The following is a 10966-nucleotide window of genomic DNA, read 5'->3' on the forward strand; positions in this document are numbered from 1 at the left end:
GTCCCGGACCCGGTGGCTTAAAACTCACGCCAGGCGCGTGTGCGTGCGTGCCCAAGATCCCGAGAGGAGAATGGAGGAGAAGGGATTGCGGCGTGACCATCCCCCCTGGGGGGTGATTTCTCGCTTTCTGTCTCTATGTCTCTCTCTGTCTGTCTGGCGAGCGCACGCGCCCTACAGTGAAAATCTCTCCAAAAAAAAAAAAAAGATTGTTCAGGGACCAGCAGTTGGCGTAATGGCTATGTCGCTGGACTTCCATGTAGTGGACCACAGTTCGAGTCCTGGACCTGGTGGCTTAAACTCACACTGGGCGTGTGTGCATATGTGCCCAAGATCTTGAGAGGAGAATGGAGGAGGAGCGATTGCAGCATGGCCATCCCCCCTGGGGGGTGATTTCTTGCTTTTTGTCTCTCTGTCTCTCTCTGACTTTCTGGCAAGTGCATGCGTCCTATAGCAAAAAAACAAAACAAAAAAAACGAAAAACCTCTCAAAAAAAGATTGTTCAATCTGACGAATTTCTAGTTCAATGAAAACATTAACATATGTTTGCCAGGACACACATTTAAAAATGTTCATGGCACAATCCATTTGTAAGAGCAAAAATTTACAAACTGCTGATTAAATAAATCATACTACATGTCTGCTATCAAGTACTATATAATGGTGAAATGAATGAATTATAACCACAACATTACTGATAAACTTTAGCAATATAATGTTGAATTAAAACAAGTCCCAGGACCCGCTAGGTGGTGCGGTGGAGTCCATCTCACATGGCCGACTGTGAGGTTTGATCCTGGCCTGGCAGCTTGAAAAACACACCAGGTGCGAGTGTGTGTGTACTCAAAACCCCAGAGAGAAGAGTGGAGGAGAAAGACTGTGGTGTACTTATAACCCCTGGAGGGTACTTTCTCACCCTCTCGCTCTCTCTCTCTAGTGGGTGCATATGCCCCATGGCAAATTTAAAAACAGAATGAAGAAAAGAGTAAGTCCCAGAAGACATCATATATTAAGTTTAAGAACAAATTAAAGTAACACATGGCTTAGGAGCACACACGTATAATACCATATAAGGAAGAGCGAGGAGGGTGCTGATGCTGCACAGCCGTCAGGCACAACGCCCTGTGAGGCTAACCTACAGGAAGTTTCCAAGTTCATGTCCAGAGACCTCCGTCAGTACATCAGACACACGTGTGCCTGTTATCTGGGATTGGCTGAGGTTGGGGGGTGGGGGTGGGGCGTTAAGGCTTTGTGGGAGATGCTGCCTCTGCCTCTGCCTTCTGTCTCTGCCTCTCTCTCATGGGGAAAGGCTGTAAAAGATGAAAAAAGAGAAGAGCAAGGGGGGAAGCCAGCAGGTGGTGTGGAGGTTAAGGTGGCTGGATCCCACATGGCTGACCACGGTACAGTCCAGGACCTGGAGGCTGGAAACTCAATGCTGGTCCCCTGTGCGAGCGTGCCCCAAATCCCAGAAGGAGGAACTGTGGCATGGCCGTACCCCTGGGGAGTGATTTCTCACTTTCCCTCTTTGTTTCTGTCTGTCTCTCCATCAAGTACATGCACCCTACTGCCAAAAAGAAAAAAAAAAGAAAAGAAAAGAAAAAGAAAAGAAAAAAGAAAACCAAAAGAGCAAGAGTATGATCAAAACAAAAACAAAACTTAAGAAAGTGGTTACTACTGAGGGGAAAGTGGGAGTTGGCATAGAGGAGGAACTGCAGGTCAACGTAAGTTATAGAGAGCTTTTTTTTTTTTTTTTTGAGAGGGTTCGCTGTAGGGTGCGTGCACTCGCCAGACAGAGAGACAGAAAGCGAGAAATCACCCCCTGGGGGGATGGTCACACTGCAGTCACTTCTCCTCCATTCTCCTCTTGGGATCTTGGGCACACACGCACATGTTCCCGGTGTGAGTTCTAAGCCACCGGGTCCAGGACACGAACCGCGGTTGACTACATGGGAGTCCAGCAACATAGCCATTACTCTAACTGCTGGTTCTCAATCATAGAGAGCTTTTGACTTGGGTTCAGAGGGGAGTCTGCAGGTTGTTTAGTATATTAATTAAGATAAAATACTGAATGTATTATTTAATAAGTATTAAAACATATAGAGACCAGCAGGGGGCATGGTGGTTAAGGTGTTGGACTCCCATGTGGTCAACCACAGTTTGAGTCCTGGACCTGGTGGTTTGCTTTCCCACTTTCTCTCTGTCATTCTCTGTCTCTCTGGTGAGCACACATGCCCTTTAGCAAAACTTAAACAAAAAAACAATGAACACATACAGTATAAGTCAGTTAAATGAGGTTTATATAAGGACCAAAAGACCAGTTACTGCCCTTGATTCATAACACACTACTAACATGAAGCAAGACAATGTTTAATCTAACTTTGAGCTTCTGAAGTTTATAAAACAATCCTACCACTTAGGAAACTGCCTATTATGTGCAGGCTTGGTTTTAGTTCTATAAACCAGGCAATAAGGATGGATGCATTTCTATTTGTGCACCCAACTGTTTCCCTAACCAGGTTTTTAAAAATAAGCTTTTAATTTTAGAATAGTTTTAGATTTAGAGAAAAGTTGCAAAGATAGTACAGTGTTCCCATACACTCCCCGCCCATTTCCCCTACTGTTAGCACCTTATACCATGATGGTAAATTTCAACTCATGAGCCAGCATGGATATACATATTCTTAGTAACCCTACCCGGATTTCAAGTTTCCTGAGAGCAGAGCCCATGCACTGTACCTGGTCAGTGCCCCACATCTGTTGAACTGATGAGAAAATAAACTTACTAAATTTTCTGTAAAAATAAGTTCCATATTTCATGATCATCTATAATTCACTTTAAGCGGCTTCAGCTGCTTTGAGATAGAACGCTGTGCTAAGTTGGGTTTAATATTCGTAGAAGTCATAGTTTTTAAATTATTTACCAGCGTTCTCATTAGAATGAGCACAGGAAGCCAAGTGCTGAACGGGTTTTTTTTTTTTTTTTTTTCTTCCCTGGGTTTCTTTTCTAAATCAGGTCAGGGAAAATGGATGCTATTTCTTTAAATAATATAACCAAGCTGATCCCTGGATTACAATTAGGTTACGTAACATGCTTATGAGCTGCTTTTCATTAAGACTTGCAGTGGGCAATGGGGCTTTACATTTTAGAGCAAAGCTGGGGAGAACAATCCTGCAAAAAGCCAGCACACACGCAGTGTCAGCGGCAGGAACTGCAGTAACTTCTGCGCGGGATTGAGTTCAGTGTAGGCGGCTCCTTTTCTCTCTAAATCCTTAAAACATCCTTTGTCCTGCCAAATTATCTGGTTCCAAAGACATCAAAAACGCACATGCTGAGGGCCCATACTGTAAAGGACAGTGGTGGTGGCTGGTCCCTGGAGGCTGAGCAGTAAAAACCCTCCAGGGAGAACATTATCGAGTTTCTGCAGAACTGGGGGCCAGTTTCATTTCTTGCAGTACACACAGTTTTACTAGGAAACATTGAAAAAATGTGTCCGAAGGAGGCGACAAAAATCCTCATTCTAGCCTACGGCTGTATCTTTGCAAATGAGCACTTCAAGGTACAGTAAGTAAAATATAAGGTGTCAGATCAGGAAGAAAACAAGAAGCTTGGTGTCAATGCGAAGAAACGCAGTCAGGAGAGATTCTGGATGAAGATTCACCAAAACGTACAAACATCTGTTCTTAAAAATGGAGAGAAAGCCAACTTTTCCCCCAAAGGAAGTTGTTCATTGCTGTGATACAGGATACCTATTACAGGAGACCATACTAAGATTAAAACCACCTCACTGAAAATGATAGATGCTGGAAATGGAAGTTTCACAGAGTAAGCAAAGTTCTGAGAAGATGGGACGAAACACTCTTGACAACCGATACACAGGGGAGAGCTCTGCTGGAGACTGGACCAGGATAGCCACATGGAAAAAAGGGGTAGTGTAATTCTACCAGATACAAAACTCTTCTTCTTTAAATTTAATGCTATTATTATTAATTTTTTTATTAGCCAGAGGGTACAGGTGCTCATCAGAGAGCGACAGAGAAACAAAGAGAGAGGGAGAGGGAGAAAGCATCCCCTTGGGGAATGGTCATGCAGCAATCCCTTCTCCATTTTTCCGTCCTGTCAGGATTTGGGACATGTGTGCACATATGCCTGATGTGTTCTTCAAGCCACCGGGGCTGGGATTCGAACTGCACAGTTGGCTATGTTGAAGCACTCAACCACTAGGCCACGGAGCCAGTCCTTAGAAGCAAAATTCTATTAAATGCGAAGTTCTTTTTTGAAATGCAGTTACTGCTTAGGGATTAAAGTAGCAATCAAGAAAGATGAAATTATTTTAGCCCTTCATGTGTTTGAAGAAGCACCCATAATGTATTATATGGGAACTGCCTAAATGATAGTCCTTTAAGAATTAAAATTAAAGCTTGTTTCTTGATTTTTGATAAATGTAATCTCTTATAAATGTTCAATGTACAGAAGGATATATTCTTATTTATTGAATTTTTGAAATTATTTTATTTAACTTTATTTATTATTTTTAAAAATTTGACCAGAGAGGGGGAGAGAGAGAGAGAGAGAGAAACCAAACCAAGAAAGCAAGCCGCCAGGTCTGGGACTTGAACCATGGTTGCCTACGTGGGAGTCTAGCACCCTTAATCACCATACTACCTGCCGGCCACCAGAAGGACATCTTCTTATAAAGTTATATTAAGGGACCAGCAGTTAATGTAATGGCTATGTCGCTGGACTCCCATGTAGTCGACTGCAGTTAGAGTCGACTGTAGTCACCTGGTGACTTAAACTCACGCTGGGCGCGTGTGCATGCGTGCCCAAGATCCCGAGAGGAGAATGGAGGAGAGGGGAATTACGGCGTGGCCATCACCCCTGAGAGGTGATTTCTCATTTTCTGTCTCTCTGTCTCTCTGTGTCTTTCTGGTGAGCACACGCACCCTATAGCAAAAAAGCCTCTCCAAAAAATTTAAAAAATAATAAAGCTATATTAAATACTAGTTAAGGGGTACTTTTTTCTTTTAACTTATAATATATTTTTTTTAATTGTGGTTAACTTCTCCTACCAATGCTTAATATTTATAGTTAACTTTGTAGGTTTCTTTAACTTAAAAATGAAGTTTAAACTATTACTATGACCAATGTAAATGTAAACTATATACTTGAATACAAAACAGTTCATTAATTCTAATGGAATTGCACATTAATTTTGGCTTCAACACAAGTCCAAAACTTGCCTAAGCTCTGCTGGTTGCTGGGGAGGCTTCAATTCTCGTGCGTGTGTGTCTAATTTACTAATGAACCTTGGTGTCATTTAGGACTGAACCGAGCACATCTGAATGAGACTGGCTGATCCTGGGCAACTGGGGAAGAGCACCCACAGTGCACCGAGCAGGACTGGAAGAACCCAGAGCTGGGATGAATCAGAGGCTCTCAGAGTGGTTAGTGAGTCAGAATCAACCCCACCCCCATCTCAGCTGTTGATTAAAAAACAAACAACAACAACAACAAACAACAAAAAAGAAACGGTGGGAGGGAGTTCTAAAAGGGAAGGTGTTAAAGACCATGTCAGGAATTGCCTCCCTGTGACCCTTTGTACCCTGAATGTTGTGGGCCTTGCCTATTCCTAAAGAGGCACAGACCAGAGACCACAATCCAAGGGATGGCCAGCGGGAAAGCCAGCAAAGCTGACCACATTCTACTTCTAACATGAAAGGGAGCAACAGAGGGGCCAGGTTGGCTAGCACCTGCCACTGGGGTGTGAGACCAGCAGTGTGTCCTGGGGAACCAGCAAGTGATCTTGGGAGCTCGGATCGGGGTAGGGGCAGTGAGCTTTGGTGTCTCAGAGACTTGAGTTTAAATTTAAATTCTTCCACTGTCCCTTAAGTGTGTGTTATTGGGACAAGTCACTTAAGCTCTGAGGCATACTTCCCTCATCTAAGGTAATAATACCATTTCTCCCTAGGTGGTTAATTTGGTGGGGGGTGTGGAGAGGTGTGGGTAGCTCAACACTGGGCCCGACATGAAAGAGGTACTCCGTAAATATCTATGTGACGCCACCGCTAGATCATCTCGCTGTGGCTGTGCTTGACACCTGGTCGACATGTTTTCCAGAACAGTCTTTAGACCCCACCTACAGCCCTGAAGCGATCAGGAGCCAAGTCTTTCCTGATCTGGGAATTGTCTAGGTCCCACGAGGAAAGATTTTAGGAAAGCTACAAATATAAATATCTAAATGTAAAAGTTCAAAAGCTCTGTTCAGTAATCTACAGATGTGCCCAACCTTCTCAAAAATAGTTCTCCCAGCCAACACGCCATCGTTGAAGGTTAACATATTGACAATGAGGGAGCCAGAGGGTTTGAGTCTTATTTCAGTGTTAGTGTTTACTTTCGGAGGACTGCATCATTCAACATTATTTCTACCGACTTTCACTGAAGCCGTCTCCTTTACAAGGTTGCTTTAGGCAGGTCTACCCAACGGAATGAATTACAGAAGCAAGCCTTATCTAAAGCCCGCAATTTTCAAAAAGGAAATTCCAACTAACTTTGGAAAGAGATGTATGGAGATTGAGCTGTGAGACTGTCTTGTTAATTTTTGTAATTCTCACTGGGTGTATTGTTCTGTCATACAAAAAAATAATGATAATAATAATGGTAATGATGATAATATAATTACAAACATCCCGAGTATCTATGCACCAAACACTGTGCTAAGACTTTTATGTATTCATATATTACTTCATTTAATTTTTACAACAATTCTGCCAGGTAGCTTCTCTTATTAAACTTCTAGGTCATCGGGAAAGTCATGACATATTTTTGCATAAAAACAGAAAAATACATCATGACTTTTCAGATGACCCAGTAGATTACAGATAAGGGAATGAAGGCAACATTTTCTCTGGAAGATGCTGAAGACATTCATCTGCGTATTCATGAGTTTCAGCATCATATAAAAATTTGGGAAACAAAAATGGAAGAGAAATCATTTATTTTGTCTCTAGAGGCTGCTAGCAAGTGGACTTTAGAGGCAAAAGCTGAGGGAAACTAACTTTAGATAAATATCTATTGTGTGCTGGCACCTTTACATCCATGATTTTTTAAAAAGATTTAATTAATTAATTACTATTATTTTCAAATTATTTACTTATTATCATTACTTTTCAGTTTTTACCAGGGAGAGACTGAGAGAGATGGGGAGAGAGAGAGAGAGAGAGAGAGAGAGTAAGCTGCCAGGTCTGGGACTCAAATTGTGGGCAACCATATGGGAGTCCAGCACCTTTAACCACCATGCCACCTGTTGGGCCATATTATTATTTTTTAACTTGCCATAGTCATCAGAGAAAGCCAGGGGTGGGGGGAGAGAGAGAAAGTGAGAAAGCAAGCTATCAGGTCCAGCACTCAAATCACGGTTGGCCATGTGGGAGTCCAGTGCTCTAGCCATGCCAACACCTGTTGGGCCCACATACATGATTTTAAAATAATTTATTTCTCCTAAAAAGAGAGAAAGGGAGGGAGACCAGCACTCCCAGCAAGATCTCTGTGCCATGATCCATTCCCAGGTTCAGCTCCCTGGGATCCTTGGCCCATGCACGCACACCCGCTGTGTACAGGAGACCTGGCGATATGAGCTAGGCTTTCCCATTTGGCTTCAGCATCACAGAACATTGCGTTACAGCTGCACTGCCGTGATTTTATTTTGTCCTCATTTTACAGGTGAAAAAATGGAAGATTAGAGAGTTTACTTAAGTTGAGCCCAAATATGTCTCCCTCCAAAGGCTATGTTGTTTCCATTCTGTCAGTGGAGTTCTGGTTCTACCATGTACTACTCCCCGAAGTCTCCACAGTAAAATGGAGATAAAATGTCTGCCCACCCACCCCTTAGGAAGTTTTGAGAAATCATGTGAAATAGTTGAGATGGTTTTAAAAAATAAAATAGCATAGATCCTGAGCTTAAAAATCCAAAACCAAACGAAGGAGATGTAAACCTGACTATGATGCAAAATGTTAGTTGTCGCTACACCTGTCTGACAGAATGCTGGGAGCACAGACAAAGGTTATTGCTGTTGCCCGAGTGCCACAGAAGAGTCCATAGAGAAGGTGACATTCGAGCTAAACTTTCAGAATGAGGAGTATTTTGATCAGTTAAAAAGGCGGGTGGGGAGGGGGCGATAAAAGGGAAGAAGGGGCGTTGTAAGGATAGGAAACAGCAGAGGCAAAGGCATGGAGTGTGGGAGGGTGTGATGTCTAGGAGATGTCAGGAATGGCCGGAGGGCCACGTGCCCTGGGATTGGCAGCCAGTCAGCCTGGAATGATTGGACCAGGTTGAGAGGGGCCTTGAATGCCATGCTAAGGCCTTTGGACTTAATTCTGCAGGCAATTGGGAGCCATCAAGGGTGACTACCCAAAGAATCCATAAGGACAAAGCGTCTGAACAGGGCCTTTTGCCATTCTGTTCTTGTGATGATCACAAAGTCCCATGTTCAGAACATCACAGTCTGTTGCCATGGAAATAGTAATGGGGCTCACTATGGGAATAAATTATCCTCATCATTATACCTTTCTTCCAAGGAACTCAAAAAGTGTTTGTTGTATGTGTTTTCTTTTCTTTTCTTTTCTTTCTTTCTTTCTTTTTTTTTTTTTCCTTTTTTAATAGAAGCACCAGATGGTGGTTAAGGGAAAGAAGAAAGCCTAAAGACTGTTGAATTAAAGGAGATTTCAAAGGAATGGAAGGAAAAACACAAGTTGAATTTTGAAAGGTTTAATCAAAACAGATGGCAGAATATCTCAGCCTGAGGGAAGGGGAAAACTGTCTTGAAACCCATCTGATTTGGGAGCTTCTTCACCCTTGCTTCCTGGGTTCCTGTCTGCTCCTCTCTGACTGTTCAAACTGGTTAATGAGGAAGTAAAGATGTGTGTGTGTGTGTGTGTGTGTGTGTGTGTGTGTGTAAGATAATATAAATGCCAGGCACAAGAATTAATATTACAGAAATGCCTTTTTATTAAGTTACTATAAATGCTGATTTATTATGTATGTGATCTTTATCGTCAGACTGATATATATTTTTTAATAACCAATAGAAAGTTTTACTACCTTCACAAAATTGTGTCTGCTGTTTCACTCTGGGGGGGGGGTAGAAGAGGAAACTGTTATTTTTCTCTAATTTGTACACTTTCCTCTATCACCCTATTTTCACTCAGTCTTCCAACTAGAAGTAGTCCTATGAGAAAGGCATCGTTATTCTTTGTTACGGAGGAGGCGGGGCCCACAGAGATCGCAAGTATTGCACAAGTTATCTCAGTGACAGAGCCCTGGCCTGAACTCCAGTTAGCTCAGGCTTTCCGCAAAATTCCCAGAGACTTCTGGCCTAGCCGTTCCAATACTGAGAGAACCTAGGCAAGTTACTCATCCTTTCTGGGCCTCAGTTTCCTTACACAACGGCAAAGGAATGCTTACTCCAGCTTTCTTCTTTTAGTGACGTGGACATGCAAAGAGCTTACATCTGAAGAACAACAAATACTATGAGAGGACTTCAAGGAGAACGTGGAAGATGTATATTATAAAAAACAATGGGGACCAGCCGTTAGCGTAATGGCTATGTCACTGGACTCTCATGTAGTTGACCGTGGTTTGCATCCCAGACCCAGTGGCTTAAAACTCATGCCAGGTGCATGTGTGTGCGTGCCCAAGATCCTGAGAGAAGAATGGAGGAGAAGGGATTGCGGCATGGCCATGCCCCCTGGGGGGTGATTTCTTACTTTCTGTCTCTCTGTTTCTCTCTGTCTGGTGAGCGCACACACCCTATCGCAAAAACCTCTCAAGAAAAAAATGCATCGATTTTTATTTGTTATTCTTTTTCATTTGACAGAAAATAAGAGAGAGAGAGTGAAAGGGAAAGTGAGGAAGCAAGCCACCAGGTCTGGGACGAACCAAGGTCAGCCCTATGGGAATTCAGCACCCTAACCATCACACCACCCACCGGCCAAGAGTGCATAGATTTCAAAAGAGTTTTGTACCAAATTCAACATGTCATCTAATTCCATTTTTTCCATGAGCTTTTTGAAGTCCCCTCATATATGCAATTCTATAATTCTGGGGCTTCTCATTTGTGGCCACTTGGAGTGGACAAATTGTGTCCTGAGGATTAAAGTAGTTATTTTAAAATAAAATGAAAAAAAAAAAGAGAGAAGTTAGAGTGTTGGGATAACTGAGTGGTCACATTTCTATAGCAAGTATTTGATGAGTGTCTACTAAGCGCCAGGCACGGGTAGCTGGTACACTAAAATAAAACAGGTTGGCTTGGTGGTACAGCAGGAACATGCTGCTCAAGCAACGCTGGCTCCATATGGAAGATCGTAGGTTCGGTTCCCTGGTTGACCTGTAAACACTGGGCATATGAACCAATGATCATGGCTGGATAGGAAGGGATCATGGTATGAGACCCTGTTGAGTGTGCACTTTCTCTCTCCATCTCTCTCTCTATCAGTTTCTTACTCTCATGAAAGAAAGAAATTTGAGACAAGAATGAACAAAACAGACATGGCCTAGCTATTCTGGAGGGTGTAGAGAAAGAGCAGTCATGCAAGCTTTTCACCTGGTAGCTGCATTTGAAACAAGGTTTTAGCCATTATCTCTCATGAACGATTACCTCCTAATTTTATATCTTATAGCTTCTGCATGGAGGGGAGGAACATTACATTACTCTTCACTGCTCTAACAAATGTCTATTAGGCATCTGTCTCCATTCCCTGTTCTCTCCACTGCCGATCCAACCACATTCAACGCTTCTCAGCTTCTTGGACATTTCTAAGGTTTAGATGTGAACCCACATTGGACAGAGCAGGGCCAAAGTGCTTGAGTTTGAATCCCTTATCATTTGGCCTTTTATGGACTGTACTACTTCATGGAAATGTACTCCTGGCTGATAAGCCAACTGTCTGGCTGCAGAGTGTGGTTTTGCTGTG

General features: G+C 42.8%; 1 pseudogene; it reads left to right on the forward strand.

The window, feature by feature from the left end:
- The window catches only part of LOC102495267 (testis development-related protein pseudogene), a 9761-nt pseudogene extending 2569 nt beyond the window's left edge, over positions 1 to 7192 (forward strand).
- The last annotated feature ends 3774 nt before the right edge of the window (positions 7193 to 10966 follow it).

The sequence above is a fragment of the Tupaia chinensis genome, unplaced genomic scaffold, assembly GCF_000334495.1.
Source record: "Tupaia chinensis unplaced genomic scaffold, TupChi_1.0 Scaffold000207_1, whole genome shotgun sequence".
Lineage (NCBI taxonomy): Eukaryota > Metazoa > Chordata > Mammalia > Scandentia > Tupaiidae > Tupaia > Tupaia belangeri.